Raw genomic sequence first — 26,614 nt, forward strand, 5'->3', positions numbered from 1 at the left:
AGGTTGTCACACACACACAGGGGTACAGGGTGTCACACACACAGGGGTACAGGGTGTCACACACACACAGGGGTACAGGGTGACACACACACATAGGGGTACAGGGTGTCACACACACACACAGGGGTACAGGGTGTCACACACACAGGCGTACAGGGTATCACATACACACAGGAGTACAGGGTGTCAAATACACAGGGGTACAGGGTGTCACACTTCAGGGGTACAGGGTGTCACACACACAGGAGTACAGGGTGTCACACACAGGGGTACAGGGTGTCACATACACACAGGGGTACAGGGTGTCACATACACACAGGGGTACAGGGTGTCACATACACAGGAGTACAGGGTGTCACATACACACGGGTACAGGCTGTCACACACACAGGGGAACAGGGTGTCACACACACACAGGGGTACAGGGTGTCACACACACAGGGGTACAGGGTGTCACACACACAGGGGTACAGGGTGTCACATACACACAGGGGTACAGGGTGTCACATACACAGGAGTACAGGGTGTCACATACACAGGAGTACAGGGTGTCACATACACACAGGGGTACAGGGTGTCACACGCACAGGGGAACAGGGTGTCACACACACACACAGAGGTACAGGGTGTCACACACACAGGGGTATAGTGTGTCACATACACACAGGGGTACAGGGTGTCACATACACAGGAGTACAGGGTGTCACATACACAGGAGTAAAGGGTGTCACATACACACAGGGGTACAGGCTGTCACACACACAGGGGAACAGGGTGTCACACACACACAGGGGTACAGGGTGTCACACACACAGGGGTACAGGGTGTCACACACACAGGGGTACAGGGTGTCACATACACACAGGGGTACAGGGTGTCACATACACAAAGGGGTACAGGGTGTCACACACACACAGGAGTACAGGCTGTCACACACACAGGGGTACAGGGTGTCACATACACAGGGGTCAAGGTTGTCACATACACACAGGGGTACAGGGTGTCACACGCACAGGGGAACAGGGTGTCACACACACACACAGAGGTACAGGGTGTCACACACACAGGGGTACAGGGTGTCACATACACACAGGGGTACAGGGTGTCACATACACAGGAGTACAGGGTGTCACATACACAGGAGTAATGGGTGTCACATACACACAGGGGTACAGGCTGTCACACACACAGGGGAACAGGGTGTCACACACACACAGGGGTACAGGGTGTCACACACACAGGGGTACAGGGTGTCACATACACACAGGGGTACAGGGTGTCACATACACACAGGGGTACAGGGTGTCACATACACAGGAATACAGGGTGTCACATACACAGGAGTACAGGGTGTCACATACACACAGGGGTACAGGGTGTCACACGCACAGGGGAACAGGGTGTCACACACACACAGAGGTACAGGGTGTCACACACACACAGGGGTACAGGGTGTCACACACACACAGGGGTACAGGGTGTCACACACACAGGGGTACAGGGTGTCACACACACACAGGGGTACAGGGTGACACACACACATAGGGGTACAGGGTGTCACACACACACACAGGGGTACAGGGTGTCACACACACAGGCGTACAGGGTATCACATACACACAGGAGTACAGGGTGTCAAATACACAGGGGTACAGGGTGTCACACTTCAGGGGTACAGGGTGTCACACACACAGGAGTACAGGGTGTCACACACAGGGGTACAGGGTGTCACATACACACAGGGGTACAGGGTGTCACATACACACAGGGGTACAGGGTGTCACATACACAGGAGTACAGGGTGTCACATACACACGGGTACAGGCTGTCACACACACAGGGGAACAGGGTGTCACACACACACAGGGGTACAGGGTGTCACACACACAGGGGTACAGGGTGTCACACACACAGGGGTACAGGGTGTCACATACACACAGGGGTACAGGGTGTCACATACACAGGAGTACAGGGTGTCACATACACAGGAGTACAGGGTGTCACATACACACAGGGGTACAGGGTGTCACACGCACAGGGGAACAGGGTGTCACACACACACACAGAGGTACAGGGTGTCACACACACAGGGGTATAGTGTGTCACATACACACAGGGGTACAGGGTGTCACATACACAGGAGTACAGGGTGTCACATACACAGGAGTAAAGGGTGTCACATACACACAGGGGTACAGGCTGTCACACACACAGGGGAACAGGGTGTCACACACACACAGGGGTACAGGGTGTCACACACACAGGGGTACAGGGTGTCACACACACAGGGGTACAGGGTGTCACATACACACAGGGGTACAGGGTGTCACATACACAAAGGGGTACAGGGTGTCACACACACACAGGAGTACAGGCTGTCACACACACAGGGGTACAGGGTGTCACATACACAGGGGTCAAGGTTGTCACATACACACAGGGATACAGGGTGTCACATACACAGGGGTACAGGGTGTCACATACACAGGGGTACAGGGTGTCACATACACAGGGGTATAGGGTGTCACATACACAGGGGTACAGGGTGTCACAAACACACAGGGGTACAGGGTGTCACACACACAGGGGTACAGGGTGTCACACACACAGGGGTACAGGGTGACACATACACAGGGGTACAGGGTGTCACATACACAGGGGTACAGGGTGTCACACACACACAGGGGTACAGGGTGTCACACACACAATGGTACAGGGTGTCACATACACAGGGGTCAAGGTTGTCACATACACACAGGGATAAAGGGTGTCACATACACAGGTGTACAGGGTGTCACATACACAGGGGTACAGGGTGTCACATACACACAGGGGTACAGGGTGTCACATACACACAGGAGTACAGGGTGTCACATACACAGGGGTACAGGGTGTCACATACACTGGGGTACAGGGTGTGATATACACACAGGGGTACAGGGTGTCACACACACACAGGAGTACAGGCTGTCACACACACAGGGGTACATGTGTACAGGGTGTCACACACACACAGGGGTACAGGGTTTCACATACACACAGGAGTACAGGGTGTCAAATACACAGGGGTACAGGGTGTCACACTTAAGGGGTACAGGGTGTCACACACACAGGGGTACAGGGTGTCACACACACAGGAGTACAGGGTGTCACACACACAGGGCTACAGGGTGTCACATACACACAGGGGTACAGGGTGTCACATACACAGGAGTACAGGGTGTCACATACACAGGAGTACAGGGTGTCACATACACACAGGGGTACAGGCTGTCACACACACAGGGGAACAGGGTGTCACACACACACAGGGGTACAGGGTGTCACACACACAGGGGTACAGGGTTTCACACACACAGAGGTACAGGGTGTCACACACACAGGGGTACAGGGTGTCACACACACACAGGGGTACAGGGTGTCACATACACAGGGTTTCAGGGTGTCACACACACACACAGGGGTACAGGGTGTCACACACACAGGGGTACAGGGTGTCACATACACACAGGGGTACAGGGTGTCACATACACACAGGGGTACAGGGTGTCACATACACAGGGGTACAGGGTGTCACATGCACAGGGGTACAGGGTGTGATATACACACAGGGGAACAGGGTGTCACATACACACAGGGGTACAGGGTGTCACACACACACAGGGGTACAGGGTGTCACACACAGGGGTACAGGGTGTCACACATACACAGAGGTACAGGGTGTCATATACACAGGGGTACAGGGTGTCTCACACACACACAGGAGTACAGGGTGTCACAAACACATGGGAACAGGGTGTCACACACACACACAGGAGTACAGGGTGTCACATACACACAGGGGTACAGGGTATCACATACACAGGAGTACAGGGTGTCACATACACACAGGGGTACAGGGTGTCACACACACAGGGGAACAGGATGTCACACACACACAGGGGTACAGGGTGTCACATACACAGGGGTACAGGGTGACACATACACAGGGGTACAGGGTGTCACACACACACAGGAGTACAGGTGTCACACACACAGGAGTATAGGGTGGCACACACACAGGGGAACAGGGTGTCACACACACACAGGCGTACAGGGTGTCACACACACACAGGGGTACAGGGTTTCACATACACACAGGAGTACAGGGTGTCAAATAGACAGGGGTACAGGGTGTCACACTTCAGGGGTACAGGGTGTCACACACACAGGGGTACAGGGTGTCACACACACAGGAGTACAGGGTGTCACACACACAGGGGTACAGGGTGTCACATACACACAGGGGTACAGGGTGTCACATACACAGGAGTACAGGGTGTCACATACACAGGAGTACAGGGTGTCACATACACACAGGGGTACAGGCTGTCACACACACAGGGAACAGGGTGTCACACACACACAGGGGTACAGGGTGTCACACACACAGGGGTACAGGGTGTCACACACACAGGGGTACAGGGTGTCACATACACACAGGGGTACAGGGTGTCACATACACACAGGGGTACAGGGTGTCACATACACAGGAGTACAGGGTGTCACATACACAGGAGTAAAGGGTGTCACATACACACAGGGGTACAGGCTGTCACACACACAGGGGAACAGGGTGTCACACACACAGGGGTACAGGGTGTCACACACACAGGGGTACAGGGTGTCACACACACAGGGGTACAGGGTGTCACATACACACACAGGTACAGGGTGTCACATACACACAGGGGTACAGGGTGTCACATACACAGGAGTACAGGGTGTCACATACACACATGGGTACAGGGTGTCACACGCACAGGGGAACAGGGTGTCACACACACACAGAGGTACAGGGTGTCACACACACAGGGGTACAGGGTGTCACACACACACAGGGGTACAGGGTGTCACACACACAGGGGTACAGGGTGTCACACACACACAGAGGTACAGGGTGACACACACACACAGGGGTACAGGGTGTCACACACACACACACAGGGGTACAGGGTGTCACACACACAGGGGTACAGGGTGTCACACACACACAGGGGTAGAGGGTGTCGCACAGGGGTACAGGGTGTCACATACACACAGGGGTACAGGGTGTCACATACACAGGAGTACAGGGTGTCACATACACAGGAGTACAGGGTGTCACATACACACAGGGGTACAGGCTGTCACACACACAGGGGAACAGGGTGTCACACACACACAGGGGTACAGGGTGTCACACACACAGGGGTACAGGGTGTCACACACACAGAGGTACAGGGTGTCACACACACAGGGGTACAGGGTGTCACACACACACAGGGGTACAGGGTGTCACATACACAGGGTTTCAGGGTGTCACACACACACACAGGGGTACAGGGTGTCACACACACAGGGGTACAGGGTGTCACATACACACAGGGGTACAGGGTGTCACATACACACAGGGGTACAGGGTGTCACATACACAGGGGTACAGGGTGTCACATGCACAGGGGTACAGGGTGTGATATACACACAGGGGAACAGGGTGTCACATACACACAGGGGTACAGGGTGTCACACACACACAGGGGTACAGGGTGTCACACACAGGGGTACAGGGTGTCACACATACACAGAGTTACAGGGTGTCATATACACAGGGGTACAGGGTGTCTCACACACACACAGGAGTACAACGTGTCACAAACACATGGGAACAGGGTGTCACACACACACACAGGAGTACAGGGTGTCACATACACACAGGGGTACAGGGTATCACATACACAGGAGTACAGGGTGTCACATACACACAGGGGTACAGGGTGTCACACACACAGGGGAACAGGATGTCACACACACACAGGGGTACAGGGTGTCACATACACAGGGGTACAGGGTGACACATACACAGGGGTACAGGGTGTCACACACACACAGGAGTACAGGTGTCACACACACAGGAGTATAGGGTGGCACACACACAGGGGAACAGGGTGTCACACACACACAGGCGTACAGGGTGTCACACACACACAGGGGTACAGGGTTTCACATACACACAGGAGTACAGGGTGTCAAATAGACAGGTGTACAGGGTGTCACACTTCAGGGGTACAGGGTGTCACACACACAGGGGTACAGGGTGTCACACACACAGGAGTACAGGGTGTCACACACACAGGGGTACAGGGTGTCACATACACACAGGGGTACAGGGTGTCACATACACAGGAGTACAGGGTGTCACATACACAGGAGTACAGGGTGTCACATACACACAGGGGTACAGGCTGTCACACACACAGGGAACAGGGTGTCACACACACACAGGGGTACAGGGTGTCACACACACAGGGGTACAGGGTGTCACACACACAGGGGTACAGGGTGTCACATACACACAGGGGTACAGGGTGTCACATACACACAGGGGTACAGGGTGTCACATACACAGGAGTGCAGGGTGTCACATACACAGGAGTAAAGGGTGTCACATACACACAGGGGTACAGGCTGTCACACACACAGGGGAACAGGGTGTCACACACACAGGGGTACAGGGTGTCACACACACAGGGGTACAGGGTGTCACACACACAGGGGTACAGGGTGTCACATACACACAGAGGTACAGGGTGTCACATACACACAGGGGTACAGGGTGTCACATACACAGGAGTACAGGGTGTCACATACACACATGGGTACAGGGTGTCACACGCACAGGGGAACAGGGTGTCACACACACACAGAGGTACAGGGTGTCACACACACAGGGGTACAGGGTGTCACACACACACAGGGGTACAGGGTGTCACACACACAGGGGTACAGGGTGTCACACACACACAGAGGTACAGGGTGACACACACACACAGGGGTACAGGGTGTCACACACACACACACAGGGGTACAGGGTGTCACACACACAGGGGTACAGGGTGTCACACACACACAGGGGTAGAGGGTGTCGCACAGGGGTACAGGGTGTCGCACACACAGGGGTACAGGGTGACACACACACACAGGAGTACAGGGTGTCACACACACAGGAGTACAGGGTGTCACACACACAGGGGTACAGGGTGTCAGACACACAGGGGTACAGGGTGTCACACACACAAGGGTACAGGGTGTCACACACACAGGGGTAGAGGGTGTCACACACACAGGAGTACAGGGTGTCACATACACAGGAGTAAAGGGTGTCACATACACACAGGAGTACAGGGTTTCACATACACACAGGAGTACAGGGTGTCACACTCACCGGGGTACAGGGTGTCACACACACAGGGGTACAGGGTGTCACAAACACAGGGGTACAGGGTGTCACATACACACAGGGGTACTGGGTGTCACAAACACAGGGGTACAGGGAGTCACAGACACAGGGGTACAGGGTGTCACACACACACACACACACACAGGGGTAGAGGGTGTCACACACACAGGAGTACAGGGTGTCACACACACACAGGGGTACAGGGTGTCTCACACACACAGGGGTACAGGGTGTCTCACACACAGGGGTACAGGGTGTCACACACACAGGGGTACAGGGTGTCACACACGCACACAGGAGTACAGGGTGTCACATACACAGGGGTACAGGGTGTCACACACACAGGGGTACAGGGTGTCACACACACATGTGCACAGGGTGTCACACACACAGGGGTACAGGGTGTCACATAAACAGGGGTACAGGGTGCCACATACACACAGGGGTACAGGGTGTCACACACACAGGGGTACAGGGTGTCACACACACACAGGGGTACAGGGTGACACACACACAGGGGTACAGAGTGTCACACACACAGGGGTACAGGGTGGCACACACACACAGGGTTACAGGGTGTCACACACACAGGGGTACAGGGTGTCACATACACATGGGTACAGGGTGTCACATACACACAGGGGTACAGGGTGTCACATACACAGGGGTACAGGGTGTCACATACACAGGGGTACAGGGTGTCACATACACACAGGGGTACAGGGTGTCACACACACAGGGGTACAAGGTGTCACACACACAGGGGTACAGGGTGTCACACACACAGGGGTACAGGGTGACACATACACACCTTTAAAGGGTGTCACATACACACAGGGGTACAGGGTGTCACACGCACAGGGGAACAGGGTGTCACACACACACACAGAGGTACAGGGTGTCACACACACAGGGGTACAGGGTGTCACATACACAGGAGTACAGGGTGTCACATACACAGGAGTAATGGGTGTCACATACACACAGGGGTACAGGCTGTCACACACACAGGGGAACAGGGTGTCACACACACACAGGGGTACAGGGTGTCACACACACAGGGGTACAGGGTGTCACATACACACAGGGGTACAGGGTGTCACATACACACAGGGGTACAGGGTGTCACATACACAGGAGTACAGGGTGTCACATACACAGGAGTACAGGCTGTCACATACACACAGGGGTACAGGGTGTCACACGCACAGGGGAACAGGGTGTCACACACACACAGAGGTACAGGGTGTCACACACACACAGGGGTACAGGGTGTCACACACACACAGGGGTACAGGGTGTCACACACACAGGGGTACAGGGTGTCACACACACACAGGGGTACAGGGTGACACACACACATAGGGGTACAGGGTGTCACACACACACACACAGGGGTACAGGGTGTCACACACACAGGCGTTCAGGGTATCACATACACACAGGAGTACAGGGTGTCAAATACACAGGGGTACAGGGTGTCACACTTCAGGGGTACAGGGTGTCACACACACAGGAGTACAGGGTGTCACACACAGGGGTACAGGGTGTCACATACACACAGGGGTACAGGGTGTCACATACACACAGGGGTACAGGGTGTCACATACACAGGAGTACAGGGTGTCACATACACACGGGTACAGGCTGTCACACACACAGGGGAACAGGGTGTCACACACACACAGGGGTACAGGGTGTCACACACACAGGGGTACAGGGTGTCACACACACAGGGGTACAGGGTGTCACATACACACAGGGGTACAGGGTGTCACATACACAGGAGTACAGGGTGTCACATACACACAGGGGTACAGGGTGTCACATACACACAGGGGTACAGGGTGTCACATACACAGGAGTACAGGGTGTCACATACACAGGAGTACAGGGTGTCACATACACACAGGGGTACAGGGTGTCACACGCACAGTGGAACAGGGTGTCACACACACACAGAGGTACAGGGTGTCACACACACACAGGGGTACAGGGTGTCACACACACACAGGGGTACAGGGTGTCACACACACAGGGGTACAGGGTGTCACACACACACAGGGGTACAGGGTGACACACACACATAGGGGTACAGGGTGTCACACACACACACACAGGGGTACAGGGTGTCACACACACAGGCGTACAGGGTATCACATACACACAGGAGTACAGGGTGTCAAATACACAGGGGTACAGGGTGTCACACTTCAGGGGTACAGGGTGTCACACACACAGGAGTACAGGGTGTCACACACAGGGGTACAGGGTGTCACATACACACAGGGGTACAGGGTGTCACATACACACAGGGGTACAGGGTGTCACATACACAGGAGTACAGGGTGTCACATACACACGGGTACAGGCTGTCACACACACAGGGGAACAGGGTGTCACACACACACAGGGGTACATGGTGTCACACACACAGGGGTACAGGGTGTCACACACACAGGGGTACAGGGTGTCACATACACACAGGGGTACAGGGTGTCACATACACAGGAGTACAGGGTGTCACATACACAGGAGTACAGGGTGTCACATACACACAGGGGTACAGGGTGTCACACGCACAGGGGAACAGGGTGTCACACACACACACAGAGGTACAGGGTGTCACACACACAGGGGTACAGTGTGTCACATACACACAGGGGTACAGGGTGTCACATACACAGGAGTACAGGGTGTCACATACACAGGAGTAAAGGGTGTCACATACACACAGGGGTACAGGCTGTCACACACACAGGGGAACAGGGTGTCACACACACACAGGGGTACAGGGTGTCACACACACAGGGGTACAGGGTGTCACACACACAGGGGTACAGGGTGTCACATACACACAGGGGTACAGGGTGTCACATACACAAAGGGGTACAGGGTGTCACAAACACAGGAGTACAGGGTGTCACATATACAGGAGTACAGGGTGTCACATACACACAGGGGTACAGGGTGTCACACGCACAGGGGAACAGGGTGTCACACACACAAAGAGGTACAGGGTGTCACACACACACAGGGGTACAGGGTGTCACACACACACAGGGGTACAGGGTGTCACACACACAGGGGTACAGGGTGTCACACACACACAGGGGTACAGGGTGACACACACACATAGGGGTACAGGGTGTCACACACACACACAGGCGTACAGGGTGTCACACACACAGGGGTACAGGGTGTCACACACACACAGGGGTAGAGGGTGTCGCACACGCACAGGGGTACAGGGTGTCGCACACACAGGGGTACAGGGTGACACACACACACAGGAGTACAGGGTGTCACACACACAGGAGTACAGGGTGTCACACACACAGGGGTACAGGGTGTCACACACACAGGGGTAGAGGGTGTCACACACACAGGAGTACAGGGTGTCACATACACAGGAGTACAGGGTGTCACATACACACAGGAGTACAGGGTTTCACATACACACAGGAGTACAGGGTGTCACACTCACAGGGATACAGGGTGTCACACACACAGGGGTACAGGCTGTCACATACACAGGAGTACAGGGTGTTACATACACACAGGGGTACAGGGTGTCACAAACACAGGGGTACAGGGAGTCACAGACACAGGGGTACAGGGTGTCACACACACACACACACACACACACACACACACACACACACACACACACACACACACACACACACACACACACACACGCACACACACACACACACACGGGTAGAGGGTGTCACACACACAGGAGTACAGGGTGTCACACACACACAGGGGTACAGGGTATCTCACACACAGGGGTACAGGGTGTCACACACACAGAGGTACAGGGTGTCACACACACACACAGGAGTACAGGGTGTCACACACACAGGGGTACAGGGTGTCACATACACATGTGCACAGGGTGTCACACACACAGGGGTACAGGGTATCACATACACAGGGGTACAGGGTGTCACATAAACAGGGGTACAGGGTGTCACATACACAAAGGGGTACAGGGTGTCACACACACAGGGGTACAGGGTGTCACACACACACAGGGGTACAGGGTGACACACACACAGGGGTACAGAGTGTCACACACACAGGGGTACAGGCTGTCACACACACACAGGGGTACAGGGTGTCACATACACAGGGGTACAGGGTGTCACACACACACACAGGGGTACAGGGTATCACACACACAGGGGTACAGGGTGTCACAAACACACAGGGGTACAGGGTGTCACAAACACAGGGTTACAGGGTGTCACATACACACAGGGGTACAGGGTGTCACATACACAGGGGTACAGGGTGTCACATACACAGGGGTACAGGGTGTCACAAACACACAGGGGTACAGGGTGTCACACACACAGGGGTACAGGGTGTCACACACACAGGGGTACAGGGTGTCACACACACAGGGGTACAGGGTGACACATACACAGGGGTACAGGGTGTCACACACACACAGGGGTACAGGGTATCACACACACAGGGGTACAGGGTGTCACATACACAGGGGTCAAGGTTGTCACATACACACAGGGATACAGGGTGTCACATACACAGGGGTACAGGGTGTCACATACACAGGGGTACAGGGTGTCACATACACAGGGGTACAGGGTGTCACATACACAGGGGTACAGGGTGTCACAAACACACAGGGGTACAGGGTGTCACACACACAGGGGTACAGGGTGTCACACTCACAATGGTACAGGGTGTCACATACACAGGGGTCAAGGTTGTCACATACACACAGGGATAAAGGGTGTCACATACACAGGGGTACAGGGTGTCACATACACAGGGGTACAGGGTGTCACATACACACAGGGGTACAGGGTGTCACATACACACAGGAGTACAGGGTGTCACATACACAGGGGTACAGGGTGTCACATACACTGGGGTACAGGGTGTGATATACACACAGGGGTACAGGGTGTCACACACACACAGGAGTACAGGCTGTCACACACACAGGGGTACAGGGTGTCACATACACAGGGGTCAAGGTTGTCACATACACACAGGGATACAGGGTGTCACATACACAGGGGTACAGGGTGTCACATACACAGGGGTACAGGGTGTCACATACACAGGGGTACAGGGTGTCACAAACACACAGGGGTACAGGGTGTCACACACACAGGGGTACAGGGTGTCACACACACAGGGGTACAGGGTGACACATACACAGGGGTACAGGGTGTCACATACACAGGGGTACAGGGTGTCACACACACACAGGGGTACAGGGTGTCACACACACAATGGTACAGGGTGTCACATACACAGGGGTCAAGGTTGTCACATACACACAGGGATAAAGGGTGTCACATACACAGGGGTACAGGGTGTCACATACACAGGGGTACAGGGTGTCACATACACACAGGGGTACAGGGTGTCACATACACACAGGAGTACAGGGTGTCACATACACAGGGGTACAGGGTGTCACATACACTGGGGTACAGGGTGTGATATACACACAGGGGTACAGGGTGTCACACACACACAGGAGTACAGGCTGTCACACACACAGGGGTACATGTGTACAGGGTGTCACACACACACAGGGGTACAGGGTTTCACATACACACAGGAGTACAGGGTGTCAAATACACAGGGGTACAGGGTGTCACACTTAAGGGGTACAGGGTGTCACACACACAGGGGTACAGGGTGTCACACACACAGGAGTACAGGGTGTCACACACACAGGGGTACAGGGTGTCACATACACACAGGGGTACAGGGTGTCACATACACAGGAGTACAGGGTGTCACATACACAGGAGTACAGGGTGTCACATACACACAGGGGTACAGGGTGTCACACGCACAGCGGAACAGGGTGTCACACACACAAAGAGGTACAGGGTGTCACACACACACAGGGGTACAGGGTGTCACACACACACACACAGGGTTACAGGGTGTCACACACACAGGGGTACAGGGTGTCACACACACACAGGGGTACAGGGTGTCACACACACACAGGGGTACAGGGTGACACACACACATAGGGGTACAGGGTGTCACACACACACACAGGGGTACAGGGGGTCACACACACAGGGGTACAGGGTGTCACACACACACAGGGGTAGAGGGTGTCGCACACGCACAGGGGTACAGGGTGTCGCACACACAGGGGTACAGGGTGACACACACACACAGGAGTACAGGGTGTCACACACACAGGAGTACAGGGTGTCACACACACAGGGGTACAGGGTGTCACACACACAGGGGTAGAGGGTGTCACACACACAGGAGTACAGGGTGTCACATACACAGGAGTACAGGGTGTCACATACACACAATAGTACAGGGTTTCACATACACACAGGAGTACAGGGTGTCACACACACACAGGGGTAGAGGGTGTTACACACACAGGAGTACAGGGTGTCACACACACACAGGGGTACAGGGTGTCTCACACACAGGGGTACAGGGTGTCACACACACAGGGGTACAGGGTGTCACACACAGGGGTACAGGGTGTCACACACACATGTGCAAAGGGTGTCACACACACAGGGGTACAGGGTATCACATACACAGGGGTACAGGGTGTCACATACACAGGGGTAGAGGGTGTCACATAAACAGGGGTACAGGGTGTCACATACACACAGGGGTACAGGGTGTCACACACACACAGGAGTACAGGCTGTCACACACACAGGGGTACATGTGTACAGGGTGTCACACACACACAGGGGTACAGGGTTTCACATACACACAGGAGTACAGGGTGTCAAATACACAGGGGTACAGGGTGTCACACTTAAGGGGTACAGGGTGTCACACACACAGGGGTACAGGGTGTCACACACACAGGAGTACAGGGTGTCACACACACAGGGGTACAGGGTGTCACATACACACAGGGGTACAGGGTGTCACATACACAGGAGTACAGGGTGTCACATACACAGGAGTACAGGGTGTCACATACACACAGGGGTACAGGCTGTCACACACACAGGGGAACAGGGTGTCACACACACACAGGGGTACAGGGTGTCACACACACAGGGGTACAGGGTGTCACATACACAGGAGTACAGGGTGTCACATACACAGGGGTACAGGGTGTCACACACACACAGGGGTACAGGGTGTCACACACACACAGAGGTACAGGGTGTCACACACACAGGGGTACAGGGTGTCACATACACACAGGGGTACAGGGTGTCACATACACAGGAGTACAGGTTGTCACATACACAGGAGTAAAGGGTGTCACATACACACAGGGGTACAGGCTGTCACACACACAGGGGAACAGGGTGTCACACACACACAGGGGTACAGGGTGTCACACACACAGGGGTACAGGGTGTCACACACACAGGGGTACAGGGTGTCACATACACACAGGGGTACAGGGTGTCACATACACAGGAGTACAGGGTGTCACATACACAGGAGTACAGGGTGTCACATACACACAGGGGTACAGGGTGTCACACGCACAGCGGAACAGGGTGTCACACACACAAAGAGGTACAGGGTGTCACACACACACAGGGGTACAGGGTGTCACACACACACAGGGTTACAGGGTGTCACACACACAGGGGTACAGGGTGTCACACACACACAGGGGTACAGGGTGTCACACACACACAGGGGTACAGGGTGACACACACACATAGGGGTACAGGGTGTCACACACACACACAGGGGTACAGGGGGTCACACACACAGGGGTACAGGGTGTCACACACACACAGGGGTAGAGGGTGTCGCACACGCACAGGGGTACAGGGTGTCGCACACACAGGGGTACAGGGTGACACACACACACAGGAGTACAGGGTGTCACACACACAGGAGTACAGGGTGTCACACACACAGGGGTACAGGGTGTCACACACACAGGGGTAGAGGGTGTCACACACACAGGAGTACAGGGTGTCACATACACAGGAGTACAGGGTGTCACATACACACAATAGTACAGGGTTTCACATACACACAGGAGTACAGGGTGTCACACACACACAGGGGTAGAGGGTGTTACACACACAGGAGTACAGGGTGTCACACACACACAGGGGTACAGGGTGTCTCACACACAGGGGTACAGGGTGTCACACACACAGGGTACAGGGTGTCACACACACACACAGGAGTACAGGGTGTCACACACACAGGGGTACAGGGTGTCACACACAGGGGTACAGGGTGTCACACACACATGTGCAAAGGGTGTCACACAGACAGGGGTACAGGGTATCACATACACAGGGATACAGGGTGTCACATACACAGGGGTAGAGGGTGTCACATAAACAGGGGTACAGGGTGTCACATACACACAGGTGTACAGGGTGTCACACACACAGGGGTACAGGGTGTCACACACACACAGGGGTACAGGGTGACACACACACAGGGGTACAGAGTGTCACACACACAGGGGTACAGGCTGTCACACACACACAGGGGTACAGGGTGTCACATACACAGGGGTACAGGGTGTCACACACACACACAGGGGTACAGAGTATCACACACACAGGGGTACAGGGTGTCACAAACACACAGGGGTACAGGGTGTCACAAACACAGGGGTACAGGGTGTCACATACACACAGGGGTACAGGGTGTCACATACACACAGGGGTACAGGGTGTCACATACACAGGGGTACAGGGTGTCACATACACAGGGGTACAGGGTGTCACAAACACACAGGGGTACAGGGTGTCACACACACAGGGGTACAAGGTGTCACACACACAGGGTTACAGGGTGTCACACACACAGGGGTACAGGGTGACACATACACAGGGGTACAGGGTGTCACATACACAGGGGTACAGGGTGTCACACACACACAGGGGTACAGGGTGACACACACACAGGGGTACAGAGTGTCACACACACAGGGGTACAGGCTGTCACACACACACAGGGGTACAGGGTGTCACATACACAGGGGTACAGGGTGTCACACACACACTCAGGGGTACAGGGTATCACACACACAGGGGTACAGGGTGTCACAAACACACAGGGGTACAGGGTGTCACAAACACAGGGTTACATGGTGTCACATACACACAGGGGTACAGGGTGTCACATACACAGGGGTACAGGGTGTCACATACACAGGGGTACAGGGTGTCACAAACACACAGGGGTACAGGGTGTCACACACACAGGGGTACAGGGTGTCACACACACAGGGGTACAGGGTGACACATACACAGGGGTACAGGGTGTCACATACACAGGGGTACAGGGTGTCACACACACACAGGGGTACAGGGTATCACACACACAGGGGTACAGGGTGTCACATACACAGGGGTCAAGGTTGTCACATACACACAGGGATACAGGGTGTCACATACACAGGGGTACAGGGTGTCACATACACAGGGGTACAGGGTGTCACATACACAGGGGTACAGGGTGTCACATACACAGGGGTACAGGGTGTCACAAACACACAGGGGTACAGGGTGTCACACACACAGGGGTACAGGGTGTCACACACACAATGGTACAGGGTGTCACATACACAGGGGTCAAGGTTGTCACATACACACAGGGATAAAGGGTGTCACATACACAGGGGTACAGGGTGTCACATACACAGGGGTACAGGGTGTCACATACACACAGGGGTACAGGGTGTCACATACACACAGGAGTACAGGGTGTCACATACACAGGGGTACAGGGTGTCACATACACTGGGGTACAGGGTGTGATATACACACAGGGGTACAGGGTGTCACACACACACAGGAGTACAGGCTGTCACACACACAGGGGTACAGGGTGTCACACACACAGGGGTACAGAGTGTCACACACACAGGGGTACAGGCTGTCACACACACACAGGGGTACAGGGTGTCACATACACAGGGGTACAGGGTGTCACACACACACTCAGGGGTACAGGGTATCACACACACAGGGGTACAGGGTGTCACAAACACACAGGGGTACAGGGTGTCACAAATACAGGGTTACAGGGTGTCACATACACACAGGGGTACAGGGTGTCACATACACAGGGGTACAGGGTGTCACATACACAGGGGTACAGGGTGTCACAAACACACAGGGGTACAGGGTGTCACACACACAGGGGTACAGGGTGTCACACACACAGGGGTACAGGGTGACACATACACAGGGGTACAGGGTGTCACATACACAGGGGTACAGGGTGTCACACACACACAGGGGTACAGGGTATCACACACACAGGGGTACAGGGTGTCACATACACAGGGGTCAAGGTTGTCACATACACACAGGGATACAGGGTGTCACATACACAGGGGTACAGGGTGTCACATACACAGGGGTACAGGGTGTCACATACACAGGGGTACAGGGTGTCACATACACAGGGGTACAGGGTGTCACAAACACACAGGGGTACAGGGTGTCACACACACAGGGGTACAGGGTGTCACACACACAATGGTACAGGGTGTCACATACACAGGGGTCAAGGTTGTCACATACACACAGGGATAAAGGGTGTCACATACACAGGGGTACAGGGTGTCACATACACAGGGGTACAGGGTGTCACATACACACAGGGGTACAGGGTGTCACATACACACAGGAGTACAGGGTGTCACATACACAGGGGTACAGGGTGTCACATACACTGGGGTACAGGGTGTGATATACACACAGGGGTACAGGGTGTCACACACACACAGGAGTACAGGCTGTCACACACACAGGGGTACAGGGTGTCACATACACAGGGGTCAAGGTTGTCACATACACACAGGGATACAGGGTGTCACATACACAGGGGTACAGGGTGTCACATACACAGGGGTACAGGGTGTCACATACACAGGGGTACAGGGTGTCACAAACACACAGGGGTACAGGGTGTCACACACACAGGGGTACAGGGTGTCACACACACAGGGGTACATGTGTACAGGGTGTCACACACACACAGGGGTACAGGGTTTCACATACACACAGGAGTACAGGGTGTCAAATACACAGGGGTACAGGGTGTCACACTTAAGGGGTACAGGGTGTCACATACACAGGAGTACAGGGTGTCACATACACAGGAGTAATGGGTGTCACATACACACAGGGGTACAGGCTGTCACACACACAGGGGAACAGGGTGTCACACACACACAGGGGTACAGGGTGTCACACACACAGGGGTACAGGGTGTCACATACACACAGGGGTACAGGGTGTCACATACACAGGAGTACAGGGTGTCACATACACACAGGGGTACAGGGTGTCACACGCACAGGGGAACAGGGTGTCACACACACACAGAGGTACAGGGTGTCACACACACACAGGGGTACAGGGTGTCACACACACACAGGGGTACAGGGTGTCACACACACAGGGGTACAGGGTGTTACACACACACAGGGGTACAGGGTGACACACACACATAGGGGTACAGGGTGTCACACACACACACAGGGTTACAGGGTGTCACACACACAGGCGTACAGGGTATCACATACACACAGGAGTACAGGGTGTCAAATACACAGGGGTACAGGGTGTCACACTTCAGGGGTACAGGGTGTCACACACACAGGAGTACAGGGTGTCACACACAGGGGTACAGGGTGTCACATACACACAGGGGTACAGGGTGTCACATACACACAGGGGTACAGGGTGTCACATACACAGGGGTACAGGGTGTCACACACACACAGGGGTAGAGGGTGTCGCACACGCACAGGGGTACAGGGTGTCGCACACACAGGGGTACAGGGTGACACAAACACACAGGAGTACAGGGTGTCACACACACAGGAGTACAGGGTGTCACACACACAGGGGTACAGGGTGTCACACACACAGGGTTAAGGGTGTCACACACACAGGAGTACAGGGTGTCACATACACAGGAGTACAGGGTGTCACATACACACAGGAGTACAGGGTTTCACATACACACAGGAGTACAGGGTGTCACACTCACAGGGGTACAGGGTGTCACACACACAGGGGTACAGGGTGTCACATACACAGGAGTACAGGGTGTTACATACACACAGGGGTACAGGGTGTCACAAACACAGGGGTACAGGGAGTCACAGACACAGGGGTACAGGGTTTCACACACACACACACACAGGGGTAGAGGGTGTCACACACACAGGAGTACAGGGTGTCACACACACACAGGGGTACAGGGTGTCTCACACACAGGGGTACAGGGTGTCACACACACAGAGGTACAGGGTGTCACACACACATAGGGGTACAGGGTGTCACACACACACACAGGGGTACAGGGTGTCACACACACAGGGGTACAGGGTGTCACACACACACAGGGGTAGAGGGTGTCGCACACGCACAGGGGTACAGGGTGTCGCACACACAGGGGTACAGGGTGACACACACACACAGGAGTACAGGGTGTCACACACACAGGAGTACAGGGTGTCACACACACAGGGGTACAGGGTGTCACACACACAGGGTTAAGGGTGTCACACACACAGGAGTACAGGGTGTCACATACACAGGAGTACAGGGTGTCACATACACACAGGAGTACAGGGTTTCACATACACACAGGAGTACAGGGTGTCACACTCACAGGGGTACAGGGTGTCACACACACAGGGGTACAGGGTGTCACATACACAGGAGTACAGGGTGTTACATACACACAGGGGTACAGGGTGTCACAAACACAGGGGTACAGGGAGTCACAGACACAGGGGTACAGAGTGTCACACACACACACACACAGGGGTAGAGGGTGTCACACACACAGGAGTACAGGGTGTCACACACACACAGGGGTACAGGGTGTATCACACACAGGGGTACAGGGTGTCACACACACAGAGGTACAGGGTGTCACACACACACACAGGAGTACAGGGTGTCACACACACAGGGGTACAGGGTGTCACACACACATGTGCACAGGGTGTCACACACACAGGGGTACAGGGTATCACATACACAGGGGTACAGGGTGTCACATAAACAGGGGTACAGGGTGTCACATACACAAAGGGGTACAGGGTGTCACACACACAGGGGTACAGGGTGTCACACACACACAGGGGTACAGGGTGACACACACACAGGGGTACAGATTGTCACACACACAGGGGTACAGGCTGTCACACACACACAGGGGTACAGGGTGTCACATACACAGGGGTACAGGGTGTCACACACACACTCAGGGGTACAGGGTATCACACACACAGGGGTACAGGGTGTCACAAACACACAGGGGTACAGGGTGTCACAAACACAGGGTTACAGGGTGTCACATACACACAGGGGTACAGGGTGTCACATACACAGGGGTACAGGGTGTCACATACACAGGGGTACAGGGTGTCACAAACACACAGGGGTACAGGGTGTCACACACACAGGGGTACAGGGTGTCACACACACAGGGGTACAGGGTGTCACACACACAGGGGTACAGGGTGACACATACACAGGGGTACAGGGTGTCACATACACAGGGGTACAGGGTGTCACACACACACAGGGGTACAGGGTATCACACACACAGGGGTACAGGGTGTCACATACACAGGGGTCAAGGTTGTCACATACACACAGGGATACAGGGTGTCACATACACAGGGGTACAGGGTGTCACATACACAGGGGTACAGGGTGTCACATACACAGGGGTACAGGGTGTCACATACACAGGGGTACAGGGTGTCACAAACACACAGGGGTACAGGGTGTCACACACACAGGGGTACAGGGTGTCACACACACAATGGTACAGGGTGTCACATACACAGGGGTCAAGGTTGTCACATACACACAGGGATAAAGGGTGTCACATACACAGGGGTACAGGGTGTCACATACACAGGGGTACAGGGTGTCACATACACACAGGGGTACAGGGTGTCACATACACACAGGAGTACAGGGTGTCACATACACAGGGGTACAGGGTGTCACATACACTGGGGTACAGGGTGTGATATACACACAGGGGTACAGGGTGTCACACACACACAGGAGTACAGGCTGTCACACACACAGGGGTACAGGGTGTCACATACACAGGGGTCAAGGTTGTCACATACACACAGGGATACAGGGTGTCACATACACAGGGGTACAGGGTGTCACATACACAGGGGTACAGGGTGTCACATACACAGGGGTACAGGGTGTCACAAACACACAGGGGTACAGGGTGTCACACACACAGGGGTACAGGGTGTCACACACACAGGGGTACAGGGTGACACATACACAGGGGTACAGGGTGTCACATACACAGGGGTACAGGGTGTCACACACACACAGGGGTACAGGGTGTCACACACACAATGGTACAGGGTGTCACATACACAGGGGTCAAGGTTGTCACATACACACAGGGATAAAGGGTGTCACATACACAGGGGTACAGGGTGTCACATACACAGGGGTACAGGGTGTCACATACACACAGGGGTACAGGGTGTCACATACACACAGGAGTACAGGGTGTCACATACACAGGGGTACAGGGTGTCACATACACTGGGGTACAGGGTGTGATATACACACAGGGGTACAGGGTGTCACACACACACAGGAGTACAGGCTGTCACACACACAGGGGTACATGTGTACAGGGTGTCACACACACACAGGGGTACAGGGTTTCACATACACACAGGAGTACAGGGTGTCAAATACACAGGGGTACAGGGTGTCACACTTAAGGGGTACAGGGTGTCACACACACAGGGGTACAGGGTGTCACACACACAGGAGTACAGGGTGTCACACACACAGGGGTACAGGGTGTCACATACACACAGGGGTACAGGGTGTCACATACACAGGAGTACAGGGTGTCACATACACAGGAGTACAGGGTGTCACATACACACAGGGGTACAGGCTGTCACACACACAGGGGAACAGGGTGTCACACACACACAGGGGTACAGGGTGTCACACACACAGGGGTACAGGGTGTCACACACACAGAGGTACAGGGTGTCACACACACAGGGGTACAGGGTGTCACACACACACAGGGGTACAGGGTGTCACATACACAGGGTTTCAGGGTGTCACACACACACACAGGGGTACAGGGTGTCACACACACAGGGGTACAGGGTGTCACATACACACAGGGGTACAGGGTGTCACATACACACAGGGGTACAGGGTGTCACATACACAGGGGTACAGGGTGTCACATGCACAGGGGTACAGGGTGTGATATACACACAGGGAAACAGGGTGTCACATACACACAGGGGAACAGGGTGTCACACACACACAGGGGTACAGGGTGTCACACACAGGGGTACAGGGTGTCACACATACACAGAGGTACAGGGTGTCATATACACAGGGGTACAGGGTGTCTCACACACACACAGGAGTACAGGGTGTCACAAACACATGGGTACAGGGTGTCACACACACACACAGGAGTACAGGGTGTCACATACACACAGGGGTACAGGGTGTCACATACACAGGAGTACAGGGTGTCACATACACACAGGGGTACAGGGTGTCACACACACAGGGGAACAGGATGTCACACACACACAGGGGTACAGGGTGTCACATACACAGGGGTACAGGGTGACACATACACAGGGGTACAGGGTGTCACACACACACAGGAGTACAGGTGTCACACACACAGGAGTATAGGGTGGCACACACACAGGGGAACAGGGTGTCACACACACACAGGCGTACAGGGTGTCACACACACACAGGGGTACAGGGTTTCACATACACACAGGAGTACAGGGTGTCAAATAGACAGGGGTACAGGGTGTCACACTTCAGGGGTACAGGGTGTCACACACACAGGGGTACAGGGTGTCACACACACAGGAGTACAGGGTGTCACACACACAGGGGTACAGGGTGTCACATACACACAGGGGTACAGGGTGTCACATACACAGGAGTACAGGGTGTCACATACACAGGAGTACAGGGTGTCACATACACACAGGGGTACATGCTGTCACACACACAGGGAACAGGGTGTCACACACACACAGGGGTACAGGGTGTCACACACACAGGGGTACAGGGTGTCACACACACAGGGGTACAGGGTGTCACATACACACAGGGGTACAGGGTGTCACATACACACAGGGGTACAGGGTGTCACATACACAGGAGTACAGGGTGTCACATACACAGGAGTAAAGGGTGTCACATACACACAGGGGTACAGGCTGTCACACACACAGGGGAACAGGGTGTCACACACACACAGGGGTACAGGGTGTCACACACACAGGGGTACAGGGTGTCACACACACAGGGGTACAGGGTGTCACATACACACAGAGGTACAGGGTGTCACATACACACAGGGGTACAGGGTGTCACATACACAGGAGTACAGGGTGTCACATACACACATGGCTACAGGGTGTCACACGCACAGGGGAACAGGGTGTCACACACACACAGAGGTACAGGGTGTCACACACACAGGGGTACAGGGTGTAACACACACACAGGGGTACAGGGTGTCACACACACAGGGGTACAGGGTGTCACACACACACAGAGGTACAGGGTGACACACACACACAGGGGTACAGGGTGTCACACACACACACACAGGGGTACAGGGTGTCACACACACAGGGGTACAGGGTGTCACACACACACAGGGGTAGAGGGTGTCGCACAGGGGTACAGGGTGTCGCACACACAGGGGTACAGGGTGACACACACACACACAGGAGTACAGGGTGTCACACACACAGGAGTACAGGGTGTCACACACACAGGAGTACAGGGTGTCACACACACAGGGGTACAGGGTGTCAGACACACAGGGGTAAAGGGTGTCACACACACAAGGGTACAGGGTGTCACACACACAGGGGTAGAGGGTGTCACACACACAGGAGTACAGGGTGTCACATACACAGGAGTACAGGGTGTCACATACACACAGGAGTACAGGGTTTCACATACACACCGGAGTACAGGGTGTCACACTCACCGGGGTACAGGGTGTCACACACACAGGGGTACAGGGTGTCACAAACACAGGGGTACAGGGTGTCACATACACACAGGGGTACAGGGTGTCACAAACACAGGGGTACAGGGAGTCACAGACACAGGGGTACAGGGTGTCACACACACACACACACAGGGGTAGAGGGTGTCACACACACAGGAGTACAGGGTGTCACACACACACAGGGGTACAGGGTGTCTCACACACACAGGGGTACAGGGTGTCTCACACACAGGGGTACAGGGTGTCACACACACAGGGGTACAGGGTGTCACACACACACACAGGAGTACAGGGTGTCACACACACAGGGGTACAGGGTGTCACACACACAGGGGTACAGGGTGTCACACACACATGTGCACAGGGTGTCACACACACAGGGGTACAGGGTATCACATACACAGGGGCACAGGGTGTCACATAAACAGGGGTACAGGGTGCCACATACACACAGGGGTACAGGGTGTCACACACACAGGGGTACAGGGTGTCACACACACACAGGGGTACAGGGTGACACACACACAGGGGTACAGAGTGTCACACACACAGGGGTACAGGGTGGCACACACACACAGGGTTACAGGGTGTCACACACACAGGGGTACAGGGTGTCACATACACATGGGTACAGGGTGTCACATACACACAGGGGTACAGGGTGTCACATACACAGGGGTACAGGGTGTCACATACACAGGGGTACAGGGTGTCACATACACACAGGGGTACAGGGTGTCACACACACAGGGGTACAAGGTGTCACACACACAGGGGTACAGGGTGTCACACACACAGGGGTACAGGGTGACACATACACACCTTTAAAGGGTGTCACATACACACAGGGGTACAGGGTGTCACACGCACAGGGGAACAGGGTGTCACACACACACACAGAGGTACAGGGTGTCACACACACAGGGGTACAGGGTGTCACATACACACAGGGGTACAGGGTGTCACATACACAGGAGTACAGGGTGTCACATACACACAGGGGTACAGGCTGTCACACACACAGGGGAACAGGGTGTCACACACACACAGGGGTACAGGGTGTCACATACACACAGGGGTACAGGGTGTCACATACACAGGAGTACAGGGTGTCACATACACAGGAGTAATGGGTGTCACATACACACAGGGGTACAGGCTGTCACACACACAGGGGAACAGGGTGTCACACACACACAGGGGTACAGGGTGTCACACACAGGGGTACAGGGTGTCACATACACACAGGGGTACAGGGTGTCACATACACACAGGGGTACAGGGTGTCACATACACAGGAGTACAGGGTGTCACATACACACAGGGGTAGAGGGTGTCGCACAGGGGTACAGGGTGTCGCACACACAGGGGTACAGGGTGACACACACACACACAGGAGTACAGGGTGTCACACACACAGGAGTACAGGGTGTCACACACACAGGAGTACAGGGTGTCACACACACAGGGGTACAGGGTGTCAGACACACAGGGGTACAGGGTGTCACACACACAAGGGTACAGGGTGTCACACACACAGGGGTAGAGGGTGTCACACACACAGGAGTACAGGGTGTCACATACACAGGAGTACAGGGTGTCACATACACACAGGAGTACAGGGTTTCACATACACACCGGAGTACAGGGTGTCACACTCACCGGGGTACAGGGTGTCACACACACAGGGGTACAGGGTGTCACAAACACAGGGGTACAGGTTGTCACATACACACAGGGGTACAGGGTGTCACAAACACAGGGGTACAGGGAGTCACAGACACAGGGGTACAGGGTGTCACACACACACACACACAGGGGTAGAGGGTGTCACACACACAGGAGTACAGGGTGTCACACACACACAGGGGTACAGGGTGTCTCACACACACAGGGGTACAGGGTGTCTCACACACAGGGGTACAGGGTGTCACACACACAGGGGTACAGGGTGTCACACACACACACAGGAGTACAGGGTGTCACACACACAGGGGTACAGGGTGTCACACACACAGGGGTACAGGGTGTCACACACACATGTGCACAGGGTGTCACACACACAGGGGTACAGGGTATCACATACACAGGGGCACAGGGTGTCACATAAACAGGGGTACAGGGTGCCACATACACACAGGGGTACAGGGTGTCACACACACAGGGGTACAGGGTGTCACACACACACAGGGGTACAGGGTGACACACACACAGGGGTACAGAGTGTCACACACACAGGGGTACAGGGTGGCACACACACACAGGGTTACAGGGTGTCACACACACAGGGGTACAGGG

This window comes from Taudactylus pleione, unplaced genomic scaffold, assembly GCF_031769625.1.
Source record: "Taudactylus pleione unplaced genomic scaffold, aTauple2 ptg001720l, whole genome shotgun sequence".
Taxonomy (NCBI): Eukaryota; Metazoa; Chordata; class Amphibia; order Anura; family Myobatrachidae; genus Taudactylus; species Taudactylus pleione.